The sequence below is a fragment of the Corythoichthys intestinalis genome, chromosome 1 (genome assembly GCF_030265065.1).
Source record: "Corythoichthys intestinalis isolate RoL2023-P3 chromosome 1, ASM3026506v1, whole genome shotgun sequence".
NCBI classification, from domain to species: Eukaryota; Metazoa; Chordata; class Actinopteri; order Syngnathiformes; family Syngnathidae; genus Corythoichthys; species Corythoichthys intestinalis.
Window position 1 is genome coordinate 24,026,611 of NC_080395.1, and position 19,885 is coordinate 24,046,495.

The following is a 19,885-nucleotide window of genomic DNA, read 5'->3' on the forward strand; positions in this document are numbered from 1 at the left end:
GCAACGCCGTTACCGTTACTGAGGCGGGAAAGGCGTGCGTTACTATTCGTTACTAAGTTGGTTGAATAAAAAAAGTCTGAGAGAGACAGACTAACGGAGAAGAGAGAGCAGAGCAGGAGTGGGGAAGACGCAGTTGCAAACGCGATGCTAGGTGGCTCCAATAATACCTGACTGTAGCCATAGCCTACAAACTACGCCCACATGATACGGTAGATATCACATATTATAGAACTAGATGCAAATGACAGACACGGCTGCATTGGCAACATGTTTTAAGGACTACATGCGTTAGTAAACAGCCGCCATCTTAAAGCAGTAAAACTCTCAGGAAGGCTCTGATGTAGAGATCCTTCCAAGCGAACCTAACTTTTTTTTTTTTTTTAATCTAAAATGCTCCTAAATCGGCAAAATCTTGACTTAAATCTATCTTTAAATGATGAAACAGTTTTAAAACTTACACATGTTGAAAGTAGACAGAAGGGAACTATGCAATAACGGGAGCAATTTTAACAACTTTAACGGTCGATTCACAACTTTAAATGACTTCCACACATAGCAAAGGTTACTATCTAGTTATCGCAATACCCTTGTGTCTAGTTAAGTGGAGGGTAAAGAATTGGGCTAGGGCCAATTGTCCCCAAAACCCTTTAAATTTCACATTGTGTGACCTGTTTTTTTTTTTTTTTTTTTTTGAGAAAAAATGATCACTAGTTACTTTGCCAAGTAACTATTTACTCTTACATTCAGGTGACTGAGTTAATAATGCAATTACTTTTTGGGAGAAGTAATTTGTAACTGTAATTAATTACTTTTTTAAAGTAAAATTAACAACACTGGTCATTTATATCTAGATACAAACTTTTCATTGCTAACATTACACCAAATCACTAATGACTACCAGTTTATAAAATACTCATAGTACAACAGATTAGTTGCTTGCCAACTGGTGTAGCTTGAAGTTGAACTTTTCTAGCCATGACAAAGACAGTGTCACAACCAGTACCTACAAGAGGCTTTTGTTTTGCAAGATACTGAGCTACACATTGTCCCAGTAACAATCCTATCACTCACCAGACAGAAGCAACTGGTCCTTGCTACTGGGTTATGAATGTATTCATTTGTGCACTGGTATGGACTTTCAGTAGCGGGAATACATACAGTCAGCCAATGGATGACATCATGCCTGACTTAGTCATATATTCAAAATTAAATCATTCTGCCAACATTTGCTAGAAAATGGAGAAGAAATCACTTTGAGTCACTATAATATTAAACTGTATTTTAAAAATACACTTGCCTTGCCTAGAAAGGCCAAAATCCTGTTGCTAAGTGTTGCTACGTGCTATGCCTACGTGGCGGTAATGTCGTTTTCAATGCTTTTTTTTTTTTTTCCCACAATTTTCTGGCACCCTTAGCATTTGCCTATGTCACCCTTACAAGTAAAACTATTTAGTGACTAGGAGTGGGAATCTCTTGGTTCCTCACGATACGATACTATTTGCGATACAAAGCTCACGATAACGATGATCTGACGATATGTCGATACAACGATTATCGATACATTGGTCAGGAAATCATTCTAGAATTTTCTACAAATAACTAATAAACAGAAAAATAAGTTTGTGCTGTGAATTGGAATGAGTTTATCACTAGTAGACGTCCAATCCATTTGAACTGGGAGGGTGGCAGCGAATGAACATTCGTTCATTCGCTGCCATCCCTCCCACTTCAAACGGATTGAACGTCTATGGGCATCAGTGGCAGCCAATACCAGGCAATGAGGTAGTTTTGGGCCATTGAAGATCATTTACCTGTTGATTTTCAGTTACTTCCTGTTGGTTTTGGGGTATTTTATGGGTCACTTCCTGTTTATTTTGAGTTACCGATCAGGACGTGACCTGGGAATCACCCAAATGAATAGGCAGTGACTCAAACTCAACAGGAAATGACCTGTAAATGCCCTAAAATGAACAGCAAGTGACCTGTAAATGCCCCGAAAATCGGACCGAATGACTGTGAATGCTCTGGTTTTGAATGACCGAACGTTCCCTGTCTAAATGGATTGGGCGTCGAGCGCAGTCAATGCCAGCCTTTGAGTTAGCTTAGGCACTATTATGGTTGAAGATTTTGGTAGCAATTTGATGGTTCCTTTTTTTTTTTTTTTTTTTAAACATTGACACCTTTTAAAATGATATCTCGATTCTTGACAGGAGCATATCGATAACCTTTTGGGATACAAAGTATCACAATATATCACCATTTTGATATATTGTCACACCCCAGTGTTGTCAGTCACAAACAGCAATAACATCACACACATATTTGTCGGGTGAAAAGTTTCCTTCACTGATTTTGCTATCACTTAGCAGAACAGACATTGCTATCTAGTAGCAGCACACCGGAAGGTCTGTGCTTTGGGATAAATGCGAACGTACACGAGAAACAGAGACAGACACACAAACTGGCCCACACACACACAGCATCCCGACAACATTCCGCCGACCTTCAGACCCCGTTTCCTTTCTCAAACAGTGTACAGACCTTGTCTGTCGCCGTGTGAGTGGAAAGAGAAAGCAGAGGGAAACAAGTGACCTCAGCGCAAAGGGGACAAACATGACGCTCACTGCTTCCCGAAACAGAAAGGGAATTCTGCTGAACCACAACAAGGGCTGTTACTACGAAATATTTTGGAATCAGCTATACTATATACAAACAGTTTGATAAAGATGTTAATTAAAGTTGATGTCAAAATGTTTATTTTTCTCTTCTTTGCTCTTGATTAATGCAAAGGGCAACTAGCTTGATACACAATTCTTCGGCTGCTTCAGCTTCAACTACTAAACTGGGCTCAAAAGAGATTAGCGCCAGAGGGAAACTGCCAGGTGGCCCTCTTGTTTGCAGGTCAACACAGTTTTTTACAGCATTAGCCTGAGTGAGGCAAACAGGAAACCTGACCTCAGCTACCTAGAGGCTAATCATACGCCATCGCCCACTTTCACACAAGATACACTCAGTCAGTTGCACTTTTGCTTACTGTTGATTTAAATCCGCTCGATCCAGATACTGAAACATAGTCATTCTTTCTTTTAAACTTAATTTGTTCAAAGGCTGTCGTCAGATTTAAACTAAGTACAATAGGAAGAACAACAGCTTTCTTACTTTTAAACGTAATTTGTTGAAAAGCTGCCATTGGATTTAATTGCCCGAATATAATGCACACTTTTTTCCCCCAAAATCAACTTGTAAAATCATGGTGCGCATTATAAACGGGTACATGAATGGAGACAGAAATATATATCTATTACATATATATATATATATATATATATATATATATATAAAACCTGATTTTTTTAAATTGACACGGCCACGTTGTGTTGAAGAAACGTATGCGGCGACCCGTTGCAGACCATTACGGTACGTGACGTCACCATTTTGTTTCGGTAATACTTCACTCTAATCGGCCGAATGATTTCGTCTGTGTTAAATTCTGCTTTTTTCACTCGTCATAAAGCACAGAATTTTGTTTCTTGAACTCATTTGAGTCAACGTTTATTGCAGCTCCGCAACTCGGACCATAACAAACGTAAGCACACAGACTTCCTGTGTCCATCAACTATATCTGTCCCTCGGGAAACTCAAACCCAAATAACAATAGTTCCTATTATTACTGTCGTGTTGACAGCGATGAGCTCTCACGGATTTCCGACTTACGTTCTGTTCTCACTTTCATTTTACCGTATCAATCCATGGAAGAAACATTTATTCATCATGATGAAACGAGCAAGTTATACAGCAGCCTTTAAAAGAAAAGTCACATCTGTTTTGTTTTCTCCTAGATTCTGGTAAGTTGGAGAAGTTGTCAAATCATATTATTACCATAAATATTGTCAGTTTATGGTAATGTTTTGAACTACCAATGTGCTATGCTTGTGCTGTGTTTCACCAGTCAGTAAAATGACATTTCTGTATCTGTACACGAGCTCTGTTTTCTTTTATTCTTCTATTTATTGGTGCTAAAATTAGGGTGCGCGTTATATAAACGGGTACAATAATTTTCTCTTGTATTCTTCTATTTATTGGTGCTAAAATTAAGGTGTGCGTTATATAAACGGGTACAATAATTTTCCCTAGATTTTACAAGTAAATTTGGGGCGCGCATTATACATGGGTGCGCCTTATATTCGGGAAATTACGGTAAGTACAATAGGAAGAACACAGTTCATTTCATAGGCTGCTTGACTTCATTTGTATTTTACTGTCAAGCGTTGGAAATTCTATATAGAGGTTGGTTGTAGGTTCACGCTCTTGCGCTGAGATGTTGGTTAAGATTTTGGAGTGTGTCGATTGTTCAACACAAAATTAGCTAATCTAAGCAATAATTCGTTAGTAAATCACCTGCAGTGCAGCGGCAACGTCAAACATTGTGGTTTTAAATCAGTTTGTAGCGAATGATCGCTGCCACCCTCCCAGTCAAACTCTTCAAATAAGTTTACCACTAGTAGACATCCAGTCCATGTAAACCAACCCTCCCACTTCAAATGGATTGGATGTCTAGCGCCATCAATGGCAGCCAATGAGGGAAATGAGTGCCCTATAAATGGTTGAGTGTACTGACAATCCGGATAGTGGTTATTCCAAGAGAGATCCATTGGTATCTCAGTACCACCCTCGTACCCATCCTCATGTAGGCCCACACTATTGGAGATCGCTCCCAAACAAAATACGTAGTGATGCGTCCGCTTGAGTATCAAGGATACAGAGCCAGCGCAACTACAGGGGGCCCTCGGGGGCTAATGTTAGCTCTACCTCTCGCGTCAGCTGCTCCGTTTTGATGGGAAGGGGCTTCAATTTCCTGGAGCAAGCTGCCTGTCGCCAGAGACAAAAATGTTGAAGCCAAAGTATGCCATTGTGTTTAAGTATGATTTAGCTGTCACTCTTAATAGTCTGGATGTGCATTTTTTACAGTCTCAACCAGTAGTGACCAGATGCAGGCACACTCACAGCAGTTTGTTGAGTCATTTGCCTTTTGTTTTTATCCACTCACACTTGGCTCACCCTCCCTAGGGTGAAAAAGCCAATTTTTGGAGGTTTCTGCAGCAGCTACATTAGGAACCACATTTGTCCTTTTAATATTGGCCAAATGTGGCAGCTGTGATGCATGCTGACAGCATCTTATCCATCTGCAGCGGCGAATACGGCGACGCTCCCGCCACAAGAGTATTAGCTCACTCGTGAAGTCTATTTCAGCTTCTGTGGGCAAAACAAAAAAAAAAAAACAGCTGCATGCCGCACTGATTTTAGACGCTACGAAAGGTTGGGCTCAAAGGGGGGAAAGGGTTCTCCCTTACATCTGTTGCCAATGAAGCACAGGAATGCTATTTCCCCACTCAACTTTAAGCTTAATGCAGCTTCAAAAGGAAGGAGTAGGTCAGGAAAAGCAGCAACACTTCCCATGTCACTCTACATAACAGCTACATTACTGAGCTTATGTCTCAGGCCTTTGTCTCATTTGGTGTGGTAAAAATGTAAAGATTTAGCATATTTTTGCAACCAAGTCCAAGTCACCTGATTTTGTGATGCCGATACAGAGTACCGATCTGATACAGAAAATTTTTTTATTTTCATTATTTGAACAAAAGTTTCAAGCATCTTACAGTACTGTACTATTTACAGTACTTACACCATTTCCGGGAGTGTTGCGGCGTGTAAAACATGTACCGGTATATTTTTGTTTCTTTTGGCAGTGCTATTATATTTCTGGATTAGTTTGTTACTTTTTGGCCCTTAAAAAGTAAATATATATACATATTTTTTCTTTAATTAAAAACCCGATCCCTTTCACCCGATTCAAACCCTCTGAAAAATAAGCCCGATTTCTGATCATGTTGATCAGATCTAGCACATGAAAATAAGAGGAAAAAACAGCAAAAGCTGTCACCTCAAGAGGTCAACTCCTCAAGTGTTACTTTGACAAACAAAGTGACGGTGCACATTTTGAGATAATGGAGTCTGATTGAACCAGTCAAAATCGAGTAGCTTAATTAAAGTCAAATTTGATAACACTGAGATTTATGGCTAAATGCCGTTTTATGAGGCACTGGCTACGTTTCAGTCACCTCTAGTAATTCGAAAAACTGAAACAGCTGACCTTCGAAAAAACATACGTCACACGATTACGTATGTCACAGGGTATGGCATACATTCATGTGAAAAAATTAGGACACCCTACTGTGTGTTTTCTAACATATTTGGTTGTATGGATATTTAATATAAATTTTAACAATCTTGAGAGATAAGTAATAGAACTACACAATTAAAACTGAAAAAAAGGTATTTTATAACTTTCTATAAAATGTCATTTTAAATAAAAGAAATTTCTGTTGAGGAATAAATTGGGACACCCCCACATTCAATCCCACTTAAAATGGCTAAAATCACACACAAGTGTGTCACATCAGGTACGCATGATAAGAACATCATTGACCTGTGTTTTGAAGGAGGCTTGCCTCATTTTGGTGTGCCCCTGACTGTTGAAGTGAGAGAAAACACCATGGTGAGATCAAAGGAGCTGTCTGAGACCTTCAGATAGAAGATTGTAGACGCTTATGAGTCTGGTAAGGGATTTCAAAAGATTAGATAGCCATTCCACTGTCCGAAAAATAGCCTACAAGTGAAGGACATTTAAAACAACTGCCAACATGCCCAGGTCTGGCCGTCCAAGCAAGTTCACTCCGAGAGCAGAGCGCAAGATGCTAAAAGAAGTATCCAAAAACGCAGGTTTTTGCTACTGTTGATGTGAAAGTGCATGCCTCTACAATCAGAAAGAGACCAAAGTTTAACCTTCATGGGAGGTGTGGAAGGAGGAAAACTTTGTTCTCCGAGAAGAAAAGGAAAGCCTGACTGTAGTTTGCTAGAGTGAATGTAGACAAAGACCAGGACTTCTGGAATAATGTTCTTTGGACGGATGAATATAAAATATTATTATTTTTATTATGATTTTAATAATTATTTGGACACCAGAACAGAGGACAAGTTTGGCGTAAACCCAATACAGCATTCCAGAAAAGGGAACCTCATACAAACTGTGAAGCATGGAGGTGGAAGTGTCATGGGTTGGGGATGCTTTGTTACAGCAGGACCTGGCCAGCTCACCATCATAGAATCCACCATCAATTCTATCGTGTTTCAAAGGTTACTTGAGGAACATGTGAGATCATCCGTGAAAAAATTAAAGCTGAAGCGAAACTGGAACCTGCAACATGACAATGACCCAAAACATATCAGTAAATCCACCAAGGACTGGCTGAAAAGGAAGAAATGCAGAGTCCAGGAAAGCCCAGCTCTTAATCCCATTGGGATGCTGTAGAATGACTTGAAACGTGCTGTACATGCAAGAAACCCCTCAACACCTCACAGCTGAAAGTATTCTGCGTTGAGGAGTGGGGCAAATCTTTCTTCAGACAGATGTCAAAGACTGGTAGATGGGTACAAAAAGCGTCTCACTGAAGTTATTTCAGCCAATGGGGCTAACACTAGCTATTAGGTGGTAAGGTGTCCTAACTTTTTCCTCAGTTAGAATATGCATTTTTTTATATATATATTTGGTTTAATGAGTAAAACAATGTTAATTTTTGTTGCTTACCTGTAATTAATTCCCTTTCTTTTCCAGAGATGAAGAAAAACAAGATCAGACATTGATATGTGAACATTTCTTAATAAAGAACTGAGTATTTCATGGGGTGTCCCAATTTTTTCACATGACTGTACACAATCACATGATTACAACAGGTTCTGGACATCAATCTTCCCTCAATAAAATATCATGGGATGAGACTTCACAAGAGTTTTGAGGCTTTTTTTAATTGGTAAAAAAACCTGTCATAATGAACCACTAACATTACGTCAGTAATAAGCAGTTTAAGTTGATATGGCCGGGTGCCAACTCAGTGTTGCTAACGTAAAAAAAGTAATTGTAAGCATTAGGCTAAAATTACACGCCCCAATGGAACTGTTGAGTGCATTTCATAGGTGATCGTATCAAAATATTTCTCTGAGAAAGACACCTGTTCAAGATGCTAATCAGGTATCGCTAAAATGATGACTGTTTTTTCATGTGAATATTGTTTAATAAAAATCCTTTTTTTTTTTTTTTTTTTTAAATATGCCACAGGACATGATGTATCCAGCCAAATGTATTTATTTATTTAAATCTGTTGTATTAGTTTGATACCATTTTATTGTAAAAGATTTTTAACATGTAATAGTTAAATGACTCAAGATTACACAAAATTTTAAAAGGAGCAACTTGCGTCTGTCTTTTGTCCGGAATTCCACAGGGCAGATTGAGGTTTTAGGTGGTCAGTCCAAAAGGCCAGGACAAGTGCCATGAACAACTGTGCGACAGGAGCTGGGCTCCTCTGGCCCAGAGAACACAAGGACTGTATTGTAGTGGGCCTGGGTCTTTGCATTCCAGCACTTGGAAAAAAAATAAAAAAACATGCAGTTGTGTGACTTGTCCAAGTATAAATAAAGGCTTCGCTACAATTTAACTTGTGCAACAATAGACCGTCTGTATTCAGTGTCAGGTTACCTCCGGAATAACCGAGGTGCTAGCGTCAGGTTTATAGGTTGTCTGTAATTTTTTGTTACCCATATCGCAGTAAAAAAAAAAATTAAAATGAACAAATAAATCTTCACCATTTTTGCTAAAAGTGCATTGAAAGCGACAAAGGGAAACGCTGTCAACGTTAATAGCCGGGTATCAGTGAAGATGCTGACGGGGCGGGATAATATTAGGCTAACCTGTAATGTCAGAGTAGCCACTGTAAGGAGCTTATGGCTCCAATAAAAATAGCACACGAGCCACTTTAACAAGAGCCACACACAGGTCAGCGACACCTCTGCCGCCACATTAATGTGCCCGCCCGTATATATTCATAACGCTCTTAAATTCAATTTTTTAACAGTCGATGTTTCAATATGGAATACATCGTAGTTATGAGTTCCTTCAGAAGGGCATTGTCTTCCAAATAGGTTACTCAATTGACAACTAATAAATTATCAAAAGAATAGACAATTATTTTGATGGTCGAGTCATCATAATTTTAAGACACTGACAACAAACGATGCAAAATGCATTTTTTTTAAGCTTCTCAATAAAATATATTTAATTTCCTTTTTTTTATTATTTAGACATTAAATTTGATACGTATTTTAATATTATTTTATTATATTAAATATTTTAATATTATACTGATTTTTTTTTTTTTTAAGTAAGGGCAAAATGCCTGGAAATATTATCTTATGTAGTTTTAAGATTTTTGTTTTTAAATTTAAAAAACGGAAAAAAACCTAAATATTAGAGCTGTCAAAATTAACAGGTGTTAACGGGCGGTAATTAATTCTTTAAATTAATCCCGTTAAAATATTTGACGCAAGTAACACACATGCCCCGCTCAAACAGATTAAAATGACAGCACAGTGCAATGTCCACTTGTTACTTGTGTTTTTTGGAGTTTTGTCGCCCTCTGCTGGCGCTTGGGTGCGACCTATTTTATGGGCTTCAGCACCCATGAGCATTGTGTAATTATTGACATCAATAATGGCGGGCTACTAGTTTATTTTCTGATTGAATATTTTACAAATTTTATTAAAACGAAAACAATAAGAGGGGTTTTAATATAAAATTTCTATAACTTGTACTAACATTTATCTTTTAAGAACGACAAGTCTTTCTATCCATGGATCGCTTTAACAGAATGTTAATAATCTTAATGCCATCTTGTTGATTTATTGTTATAATAAACAAATACAGTACTTATGTACCGTATGTTGAATGTATATATCCATCTTGTGTCTTATCTTTCCATTCCAAAAATAATTTACAGAAAAATATGGCATATTTTATAGATGGTTTGAATTGCAATTAATTACGATTAATTAATTTTTAAGCTGTAATTAACTCGATTAAAAATTTTAATCGTTTGACAGCCCTACTAAATATTTTATTCCATTTTCTGCTCCAGCACCCCTGTAACCCTTGTTAGGTTACGCGGTACAGAAGATGAACGAAGTTGTGAATGAACGCTATTTTGTTTTTTTAACTAAAACAACAAAAAAATGGAGAAAGAAAAAAGACAGCAAAGATCCCTTTTGTATTTATTTATTTTTCTTGATTTACACTTTTTAAATAAAAATAGGTTGAAAATAGTTAAACAGATCAGATTCATATTTTGTTTTAAACTAAAAACAAAACAAAAAAGGATACCTGAATGTCTTTATTTTCAATGGTTTAAAAATGTTTATCCATTTTTTTTCCAAAAAACAAAAAAAACAGTAAATATTTTCTTATTTCTGTCACGAGAAACATTAAGTCATTGCATTTTATTTACTTTGGCGGGCCACACAAAATAATGTGGCGGGCTAGATCTGGCCCCTAGGCCTTGAGTTTGACATTTGTGCTCAGTGGCTACTTCCTTTAGACCTGTCTATGAAGCCTCACAGTGAAAAGATACTGTTGATCAATCACCGAAACTGGTCAGGCGTTTGAGGTTCCACCTATGATATGTTGAACCACAAAAGCTGGTGTGCATGTTGAGAAAACCGCGTTTTTTGTTGTTGTAAAGGGACACATAGGGACAATAGTAGGACTGCTAAAAGGCCACGAGTGCCGACAAATAAAAGTCTCATCGGCTCTGATCTGCGAAAGCCTCTGGACAAAGCGCACCTGCCTGTCAGCACTGCGTCGAGAGCAAACAGAATTATCTGCGATATCCTATCCAGAATAGATGCACACAATGGAGCATGTCTAGTGAATCCCTATGTTGGGTTTCAACGAAAGCAAGCGGGCATGAAAGGCTCCCAACGTCGGTCCCATTCATGAAGGTATGAAAATGCTTCCCTAAGCTTGAGGTTTGAGAGTTGTGCAAGCAAAGTCAGGACAAAAGGCAAAATTCCTTACTGGAACAACAAAAAGAGTTCAAACCCTGTGCGTTGGGAACAAAAAAAGGCTCCTGATGGAAAAATGAAGTCCAAAATGGCATAAAAACATTGTAGTCGGAGTTGGGCTTTTCCAACTGCAGTTCAAGTTCCGTCAGACAACATATCACATCGCTCTCTACTTCGAATGCAGACCTCTGCTTGGAAAGGCAAGAAGAAAAGATGTTTCCCGTTTTCATTTATTAGGGTCAACTTACGTGACTGGCAAGTTTAATATTGCAAGGCAAACTTCAGTTTACAAGTGAAGATTAAGGGCAAGAATAGTTTCAGAATTACAATTATAATATATATTTTTTCAATTCTTAATTCATTCATTGCAATTGATAGTGACAGACGTCAAATCCATTTCAACTGGGATGGCTGGCATTGATAGATCATGTTTGAATCCCATTGACGGTGACAGGCGTCCAATCCAATTTGACTGGTGGCCAATGGCATCCAATGAGTTAATAAATGAAATAAGTTAAATTTTGGGGGAGAATGAATTAGTACGGTACTATTGCAATACAAAATAATAATAAACACTGACCACTAAGTATCATATCGAGTTATTAACTATAACAATAAAATGCTTGTCGCGTCACTTTGTCACAATGCACGGTTTCTTGTGCTTTGCTGCTGTCTGACTTTGCCTGAAAAAATGAAGTCATCAGAAAGAATTTTTTTTTACAAGAACAACAAAGTAGATAGTCATTATCAACAATAAAATGGTTGATGTCTTGTCACAATGCACAATATCGTGACTTGCTGCTGTCTGACATTGCCTGATAAAATAAAGTTGTTCTATTACAAAAATACTTAAAATATTGCATTAGGAATAAACCAACTGAGTATGAAATTAAGTTATACTCTGACAATAAAATGGCAGATGTCACCTTATCATGATGCACAATGTCATTTGATTTGATACATTTTGACTTTCCTTGAAATATATGGCCTTTGTCTTAAATTGCAAATTATCAAAAAAAACCTTTACAACCCATCCCTCTTTTCCCTTATTACTATATAATATATGTAGTATATACAGTTGGGCAAATAAGTATTTAGTGAACCACGAATTGTGCAAGTTCCCCTACTTGAAAAGATTAGAGAGGCCTGTAATTGTCAACATGGGTAAACCTCAACCATGACACACAGAATGTGGAGAAAAAAAAGAGAAAATCACATTGTTTGATTTTTAAAGAATTTATTTCCAAACTAGAGTGGAAAATAAGTATTTGGTCACCTACAAACAAGCAAGATTTCTGGGTGTCAAAGAGGTCTAACTTCTTCTAACGAGGTCTAACAAGGCTCCACTCGTTAACTGTATTAATGGCACCTGTTCTAACTCATTATCGGTATAAAAGACACCTGTCCACAACCTCAGTCAGTCACACTCTAAACTCCACTATGACCAAGACTAAAGAGCTGTCGAAGGACACCAGAGACAAAATTGTAGACCTGCACCAGGCTGGGAAGACTGAATCTGCAATAGACCCGAATCACATGATGTCACAACTCCGCCCCCCTGACTGGTGCCGCCATATTGTCCGTCAGCTCATCGTGTTTACATATTAGCGCTACGTACATTCCTCGTATTACTGCGTGTTTTTTTGCTTGTCTAAAGAATCACCCCCTAGTAAACGACCCAAAAACCTTCCTGACAATCGTTAACATTGATTAATCAAAATGATGAAGGCATGTGTGGCAGTTGGTTGCAGTAACAGAGAAGATAAACGGTCATTTTAATAGTTGCTGTGTGCCCATTGTTAAAAGGGCAAATCTCGAAAGCAGCACAGTTTGTTTATCTCGTTCCATGATGCGTTTTTGTCGACAGCCATTAGACAGCGGCGAAAACATCAATATGATGCCAAAACGATCGCAGACATAATCAGACAGAGACTACGAAGCTCGTCGCCACGGTCGCGCAGCAAGAAGGTGAGCGCAACAACAGTTGTTGTGCCGAAAAATAGCCACCCTGCGTGAAATGTCCCCCCTGACAGGAGCGCCCACACGGAAATTACTTTTTTGTACGTGAATATGTATTATTTTACTCTGCTTGAACTAATAAATGTCATACCTGTGTGATTGTCATTGGGATAAACCTGTAGACTAACACACCTGTTCAAAGATGGTTATGTGGCCCAGTCCACGATTTGTTACTAAAATACAGTACTAATATTTTGTGTAATTTAATTATTTAAAACTGATCTTACAGTCGTAAATCCATTACTGTAATGCGTCCGTGAAAGCATTTGTTTTCACGTCAATAAAGCGTTAAAAATAAGCGCTCCCGTCAGGGGGGACATTTCACCTGGGGCAGCTATTTTTCGGCACGCACCGGCCCGTTGTTGATCAAGTTTCATTTTACAATTGTGACAACGGTGACGCTCAGCTGACCAAATGTCGGTTTATAGTCTGGCCGGTGCCGATTTTGGGTACCCGACTCCTCATCGAGACATAAACTGGAGTATGATTGGAAATTTTGTGGTCTCAGGACGAGCTCTGACGCACGGGAAGGGACCGGACGGGAGGAAACATCTGTTTGGGCATCAAATATCTGGCGACTGGATCGACCGAAGCTTTTCCAAATAACGGCTTTTATCCAACTCATCCAATGAGTTTACAGCGTCTGAAAGCACCGGCGCTTCCATAATTTGCAAGGGAATCCACCTTTAGAACCTACGATCATTGACAATTCGACACACAATGACGGACAATATGGCGGCACAATACAGCGATCACATGATTGTGTGACGTTGGTGATTGGGGTCTATAGGTAAAACGCTTGGTGTAAAGAAATAAACTGTGGGAGCAATTATTAGAAAATGGAAGACATACAAGACCAAGACCCTCGATCTGTGGCTCCATGCAAGATCTCACCCCGTGGCGTCGAAATGATAACAAGAACAGTGAGCAAAAATCCCAGAACTACACGAGGGGACCTAGTGAATGACCTACAGAGAGCTGGGACCACAGTAACAAAGGCTACTATCAGTAACACAATGTGCTGCCAGGAACTCAAATCCTGCACTGCCAGATGTGTCCCCCTGCTGAAGCCAGTACACGTCCAGGCCCGTCTGAGGTTCGCTAGAGCATTTGTGCGATCCAGAAGAGGACTGGGATAATGTGTTATGGTCAGATGAAACTAAAATAGAACTTTTTGGTAGAAACAAAGGTTCTCGTGTTTGGAGGAGAAAGAATACTGAATTGCATCCGAAGAATACCATACCGACTGTAAAGCATGGGGGTGGAAACATCATGCTTAGTGGCTGTTTTTCTGCAAAGGGACCAGGACGACTGATCTGTGTAAAGGAAAGAATGAATGGGGCCATGTATCGAGAGATTTATAGTGAAAATCCCCTTCCATCAGCAAGGGCATTGAAGATGAGACGTGGCTGGGTCTTTCAGCATGACAATGATCCCAAACTCACAGCCAGCACAACAAAGGAGTGGCTTCGTAAGAAGCGTTTCAAGGTCCTGGAGTGACCTAGCCAGTCTCCAGATCTCAACCCCATAGAAAATCTGTGGAGGGAGTTGAAAGTCCGTGTTGCCCAACGACAGCCCCAAAACATCACTGTTCTAGAGGAGATCTGCATGAAGGAATGGGCCAAAATACCAGCAACAGTGTGTGAAAAGCTTGTGAAGAGTTACAGAAAACGTTTGGCCTCCGTTATTGCCAACAAAGGGTACATAACAAAGTATTGAGATAAACTTTTGGTATTGACCAAATACTTGTTTTCCACCATGATTTGCATGGTGAATAAATTCTTTAAAAATCAAACAATGTGATTTTCTGTTTTTTTTTTTCACATTCTGTCTCTCATGTTGAGGTTTACCCATGTTGACAATTACAGGCCTCTCTAATATTTTCAAGTGGGAGAACTTGCACAATTAGTGGTTGACTAAATACTTATTTGCCCCACTGTACTTATATGTTAAATAAAAAAAAATATCTTCTTTCTTGTAATAATGCAAACAATCCAAAAATGTATCGCCTTACAATTGCACTAATTTTTGTCTTTTAAAGCATACTTTTTAATCTCTGAAAAAATATACTCATAATTAGGGCTGCAGATTATTTAAGTGATCGATATATTTATCGATGAATTACCGGTAGTTCGATTAATCGAGTAATCGGATAACTAACATTTAATGCATTGGAAAATAATTTTAGGAGATGTAAAACAAATAAATAAGTGTGTATGCTTGCAATAAAATTTATTTCCATATCCATGTGAGCCAAGATCGCACTTTCAAAAGAGCATAATGTGCAAATACAAAATAAAGTACCTGAGTGTTTCTTCACATAATACAGAATTGCACTTTCATTTCACAAGAGCAATAAATCCATTTAAAAAGAAATTAATGTAAAAATAAAATACCTGAGCTTAGCATTAAATGGTATAAAAAAAATAAATGAGGCTTTAAGTACAACAAAAGAAAAAAAATGAGTTTAAATAACTAGTTAAATTGATTTGTAATTTTATTATTACAGTTGCATAGCACAAGTCTGCTAGCTTAAATTCTATGAAATGCTACGGTAACTTTTTTTATTTTATTTGATTTGATTTTTTTTTACATTTCTCTTAACAAATCAACCAAACACAGATTCCCACAAAGAAGTCTAATTATGCCTCTAAACTAAATTCCAAATGCATAAACAAACATATTAGCTTAAACAAAAACTTAGCCTAATGTTGGCCTTAACAGGGAGCAGGTGGATTCAGCCATTGTAGATGAATTATGTCATATTCACTGTTGCCACCAGTGGGCAGTGTACATACCAAATCAATAACCTAAATGCAACACTTTCAAAACAAACCATTACAATGTCACTCTCCAATTAAACGAATCACTGAAGCAGCAAAATTGAATTAAAAGCTTTTTTCTAATTGAATTACTCGATTTCATCAAGTAATCGTTGCAGCACAACTCATAATAATGTGCTTTTTTTCCACTAGAATAGCCGTAATTTTTCAACTTTTCCCCCCTTTTTCAATCAAATCTGTGTTTTTTTCTTCTTGCCTCTACACTTTGTAGCACAGCAAACTCATCCAACATAAAGCAACAACAAAAGGCAGGACATCCGTGAAAACGACAGCCTCAATTGGACTGTGTAAACTGAGATCGGCTGCAAATGCTGGAATTCCTTGGCTCTAATAATATCATGGCCCCGGGGGCAAAGAGACCCTTCCCCCAGCCCCGCCTGTCGGGCCATGTCGCTGCGAATAACGCGCAGCGGGAGAGAGGGTTGCCCGGGAAGCCGACATCACTCAGGTGTACAACACATGACATAGTACAGCGGCAACAATGAGCTCGTGACTGGTTGTGACCTCAGTGCGCACGGATGCGGCGCTGAATCAGCCCGTCGGTTGGGAAGAGAATAGGCTGAAGGAGAGACAGGAATTTTGCGGAGCAAAGCACGTATTTCCACAGTGACACAGCTGTGGCAGATGTCAACAAGTGGGCTGAGTGAGCGAGGCGAGGCGTTTTTTAATGGGGAGGCTGTGCCAAGCCAGCAAAAACTGACAAAAGGACAAGAGTGAATGGCTCTCTTCAAGGCGGAATTAATAAAAATGAATGTTGGTGCATGCCAGTGGAGTCAAAACAAAACTTTTTGTGTGATGGATGTCCGTCCAAGTTATGTTACATCATAATATGACTGATGAACATTCCAATATTTGCATGGAGGTACAATGACGCTAACCGATTAATCTGACGATTAATTTAGAAACTACATAATGAATGAAATAGCTTGTTGTTTTTGTGTCTGCCAATTTGCCCATATGTTTTTCCTCATCATTAAATGAAATAATTGGCAAAATTCCATCATCTTTTTTCCATCTGTTCAAGATATACATAAATTGCAGTGAACCAAAAATATAAAAGTAAATCAAGGCCAACATTCTAGGGGTTGAAAAAGAAATTAAAAACTGCAGTTGTACAAGCACTTTTCAATGAACACAGAAAAATCGAATGAGCGAAATTACAATGAAGCAGATTATTAACACTATTAATAATTACCATTCTAATAACCTTCTGAACATGTTTATGCTCACCTACATAAATTTACATGTAGGAATATTAATGTTTTAAAATTAGGACAGTTTTTCCTCCCCGAATATTGACGTTTTAATGTCATAACACGGTAACTGTTTTATTTTTCGTTAATAATGCAACTGCATTACCCCCAAATCTTTTTGAATATTTTTTGGGGGAAAGAAATAACATTTTTAAGGATTATAAGGCGACCCAAAAAAAGTAATTTATTGATTTTTTTTTCTGAATAAGAAGATACTGCAGCTAAAACCAGCTATTGATATGATTTTCAGAAAATCATAAAATACAGTAATTATAATAGGGCTGCAGCTATCGAATATTTTAGTAGTCGTTTAATCGATGGACTAGTTGGTCCGAATAATCGAGTAATCGGATAAGGAACATGAAAAATTGAAATACCTGAGCTGAGCCTCAAACGGTAGAAATTAAAAAAAAAAAAAAAAAAAAAAAAAAGAGGACCTGTGTACAACAAAAGAACAATGGGCTAACTTACATAGAAAAAGTCCGCTAGCTTAAATGCTATAAAATACAAAAGTTATATTTACAACGCTCTTAACAAATGGTTCAGACACATATTCCCACAAAAAAAACTTCTAAATATACCTATAAACTAAATCATGAATGCATTAAAAAAACATTTGCTCAAACAAAAAATCAGTTTACGTTGGTCTTAACAGGGAGCAGTTGGATTCAGGTATGTGAAAATAGGCAGACCAGGCAGTGTATCCACCCTAATCAATAAAACTAAATGCAAACACTTTCAAAATAAACCATTACAACGCCACTTTAATCAAACAAATACTCAAAAGTAAAAAAATTTAATTCGAGTGTTTTTTTTAAATTTTTTATAATCGAATACTCGAGTTAATCGATTAATCGCTGCAGCACTAAATTATAGCTAAAGTGTTTTTATTCCGACAAAAAAAAAAGAAGAAATTATACCTATCCAGATTTTTTGGGGTCAGCCTGTATTCAAATTAACTTGTTTAATATTGCGAGGTTTTTCATAATATTTCCTAGTTTTTGGGGGTTTTTTTCCAAATAATATTTGCACCTTTATTGTAGGAATGTTTTTTTTTTTTTCATTTTTAATTAATTTTCTATTTTCTTCTATTACTTTTTAGTTTGGTCTTTTTCTAATTATTGATTCCCTGAGCCACCTTTCCTCACGAGGGTCACGGGGGATTTTTCAAATTATTATTATTTTTTAATTATTAAAAATTAATTTTTTAAAAATTCAATTAAATTATCTATATTTTGTTTATTTTCATTTTTATTATTTTCATGTACTTGCAGACCCACACTGCTGTTTGATGTCTATTTCTTTAATTTGCCTTAGTTATCAATGGGCTAAAAGCCAAAAATGTTCTGTTATGTGGAAAAATACCATCAACAAATACAATTCGCCTTCTCCAAATATTTTATTCCAATTCAGTTACAAATAAGTCTCCATCATGTTATGATATTGCACAGACAAATTGTCGATCTTAGCATCACTCTTTTATGATATTATGTTAAAGAAAATTGCTCTTCCATTCAAAATGGATTTGACGTCTATCGTCGTCATGACAGTGAATGAGATTAATGGATCACGACAGTAAAGAATAGAGAACTTCTGTCCACTTTGTATCGGACAATTGTTTGAAAACATATGAGCTCACAATTTGGCAGCAATCTGGCCGGTTTCACCGAAACTCCAGGCAGCGGGAGCACACATTTCTCGGCTATCAATAATAATACTAACCCTGCAGCTATGTACAGTAATACAATTTGTGCATTAGAAACACTTTTTCCTTAATTCTACATGCAAAGCAAACAGTTGTCACGACGAGGAGGTCAGCCGAAGCAAAGTTTGATGGCGTGGAAAAATAAAAATAACCAGCACACGAGATCGCTCCTCCCATGTTTAGCCCAAAGTGGGTGGTTTCGATCAGATATCGAGGACATATGTTCAAAATTGAGTGTTTTAGAATATTATGGCTCACCATAAACCTGTAACAAGATCCAAGTGGACTTCAATCGTCAATTGCGATGGCTGGAAATAAGGATGTGGTATGCGTCCGATAATGGGCGCACGGATGTTTCATGTGTACTCTGTGGATTCAGCGACATAGCTACGCGGGGCTAACGTTAGCTTAGCCTCTCTGCGACACGACTGAAAAGCCTTATAGAATCGCGAGCGATAAAAACGCAATAAACATCCACAAACGTCATCTCGTTGCGTTACAAAAGGGGTGTCTGTGATAAATACAAAGGGAAAATTGGAAAGAAGTAAAGAGAAAAGACGTATCGCTTACCAGCTCAGGCATCCACCCTCTTTGACAGCGAATCTCCTGTCTGTGACGAGTTAATCAAGTCAGACGTAATAAACGACGACATTTCCGGTCTGCGTTTCAATAATAAAAGCGTAGCCGGTGAATATTCCTGTCTGTAAAATTTTTCTATTTACTTTCAATATATAATACAGAAGTCCGGCTGGTAATAAACATTTGGCTAAGAGCTATCACTGGGTGCAAATTGATAAAAAAATAACATTTTCAAATTTGGGTAGAGCAATATAACAGGCTCGTATGAGGAATTAAAAATTTAATGAAACGTTCTCCACTAAGATTGAGCCTTTCTCGCCCTCTAACGTTGGATCAAGGTCGTTGCAGAACATTGATTGTACTTTTTTTAAATAAACACCCGCTAGGGGGTGCGCTGGTCCACAAATTCAATTACTAAGTAAACATTTATCACCTGACCTGAATACAGCTCAACAACTTGAAGTTGCGATTGATATGGAAAGAAAAAAAACACAGTGTACTAATATCCATTTGTATATAATATAACAGATACAAAT

General features: G+C 37.8%; 1 protein-coding gene across 2 annotated transcripts in view; it reads right to left on the minus strand.

Moving 5' to 3' along the window:
- The window catches only part of LOC130912808 (granule associated Rac and RHOG effector protein 1-like), a 55,280-nt gene extending 35,875 nt beyond the window's left edge, over window positions 1–19,405 (minus strand). The window contains exon 1 of one of the 2 annotated variants that reach the window (XM_057830869.1): window positions 19,341–19,405. The gene's annotated coding sequence lies outside the window, so the exon portion shown is untranslated. The other variant, XM_057830878.1, reaches the window with a different exon arrangement.
- Between the last annotated feature and the right edge of the window lie 480 nt (window positions 19,406–19,885).